This window comes from Triticum aestivum, chromosome 4B (genome assembly GCF_018294505.1).
Source record: "Triticum aestivum cultivar Chinese Spring chromosome 4B, IWGSC CS RefSeq v2.1, whole genome shotgun sequence".
Lineage (NCBI taxonomy): Eukaryota > Viridiplantae > Streptophyta > Magnoliopsida > Poales > Poaceae > Triticum > Triticum aestivum.
The window spans coordinates 661272840-661275437 of record NC_057804.1 but is presented as its reverse complement, the minus strand read 5'-3'; positions in this window follow the sequence as shown (position 1 = coordinate 661275437).

Genomic DNA, 2598 nt, shown 5'->3' with positions numbered 1-2598 from the left:
TTGTAATTTTGTTCATAGAATTTTAATGATTTTTTGTTCATAGAATTTTCTTTGTCAATTTATGTATATGTTCATATTGTGTATGTATAGGAAAATTATGCGTGATCAAAGTCATTTATGAATACGTTCATATTTAGAATAGAGGAAAAAGGAAAATAAGAAGAGAAAGTGTTTAATATAATTAGTTAGAAAAATAATATAACTATAATTAAACTAGTTTATTTTTATTAAGTACTACTTTGTTTTATTTATAGTAAGTGCTTAATATATAGTTGAACTAGCTAGTTGATTTAATGAACTACTTTATTTTACTATATATAGAAGTACTACTTTATTTATTTGTAGGAAGTGATTTAGTATAGTTGAACTAGTTGATTTAATTAATAAAACTACTTTATTTTACTATATATAGAAGTAGTTCCCGCATTGATGTCGACGATGCCTATCCCGCATCCTCGTTGTCGACTCGACGGTGGAGCCCTGCTTGATCAGGGCCATGTCCGGGACTGGGCTCCGTCGGGCTGGTATTGGGAGGTGCTACCTTCCGGGGGACATAGGTTGGTGAAGAGGCAGCCCGTTGTTAACCCGATCTTTGTTTGGTAGCCGTCGCGTGGGCCAGTGACGGTGTCGAGGCTTCCGGACACCGCGGAGGTGGTACGTCACCGTGTCAGCGAAGAGGACGAGCACGTCCGTCGCTATATGGTTGCATTGGAGGGCAGGTTCGACAATACCTGGCAGATTCTTCAGGGATCTCACTGGAGCTATGATCCTGTGATGGTTCCTTATCTTTGGGTGTCCACCGCCCGCGACTATACCCGTCGGGCGCTACGGTTCTAGCTGTATTAGCGATGCTATATGTATGATAGTATTCGAGGAGTATTAGTGATAATATTCGACGATGTACGGACACAAGAGATGATGTACTTTTGGTTATAATTGAATGCATGCTAATTTGAATACTACTTTATTTTACGATTTGATTTTGCTTATTGAATGCTCATACTGGAAAAGTACTCCTACTTTGAATGCTAAAATTGAAGAGCACTCTATGCAGAAATCTAGGAGCCCCCTCCATCATCCATGCCATCGTGGGGGTAGTTTCTCCTTCATTCCCGTGTGCTAGACAATTTGGTGTAATAATGCACTCGGGAATGAAAGGAGGAGCTATACCATCACCGATAGTCAACCCGTGATTAATAATAATGATCTAATTTAAGTTTTTTAGTACATATATTTAATTGTACAAGTTTAATATTTGAATTATGAACATAGGCCGGAAATGTCGTACTCGGACGACGAAAACCGCCCGGCGGAGTGCGACTGGTGCCACGACGACCGAGGTATGTGTGACAGGTTCCTTGAGCTAGCTGACGATCGGTGCTTCAACATTAAGCTCGAGGAGACCTTCGATGTTCATACGGTACGCAACGATGACAATAGTTTTTTTCGTAATTAAGCACGACTTCAACTATTTTAACGTGTATTTTTCATCTTTTCCAATTCAACTAGCTTATCCCATGCTATGCAAGACGCTATGTCTTGGAGAGGATGGGTTTTGAAGACCATGAAAGTATGGAAATCAAAAAAATTCACCTAAGGACCCATCATGGTGTGGATTTTGAAGTAAAACTGTACAATGCTGAGAGTGTAACCCATTTTGGTTGCAAAAATTGGGAAGCACTTTGCAAGATGTATGGTTTTGATAAGGGTATGCTTGTCACCATGGATCTTGGTGATCCTACAATCGAGCAAGACAATATGGACATTTGGGTCCTTGTGGATACACTTCCAATTCTTCCCCCATGTGAGCTTCTCAAACATAGTTATTAAGTAATTTATATTGTTTATTTCAAAATAGTTGACAGCTTATTTTCATTGACAGCTTATTTTCATTCTTCAAAGAATGTGCGAAAGATGGTAGACAAAACCCACTACACCGATGGCTCCGAATTAACTTATAAGGAGAAAAATCATCTGATCGCATTTTGTACTGATCATGAGAATTACAATATCTACAATCGAACTCCTTAACATTATGGTCAATACGTGCCACTAGTGCATGTGTTGAACTACGGTAACTACCATGGAGATACCCTGGTAAGATATTTTTACTATTATGAATGATTGTAACTACCTACGGTAACTCCTCAACACTATGTTTTTCAATAGATAATCCTGAATGATTGTGTGCCTCATCTGATGTATACGCACGGTCACCTTGATGTTTTGAACATACAACCAGGTCATCCTACGAATCTCAACTGTCCATATCGGATTTCTAAAAGAAGTGGAGACATGACAATCAAAGAATGGAAAAAATGTATGGACATTCATAAGGAGCTTTTTGGAAGCAAAAGGAAGCGAAGCGCAAGAATTGGAGATAGGATGATCTTCATTCTTCGTAATGGAGTGTCAGGGTCTATATTGTTTTATGCTATTTTACCTTAAGGGTGTTTAGGTCCTACCTGATACTGATGATCATGTGCTAAGAACAATTATGTAGGGTTTGGTTCGATGACTATGAGGATGATGATCGTATGACTTGTTATTAATAACGAATAGAAGTTGTATGATGATGCATGATTAGTAGGACTTGTT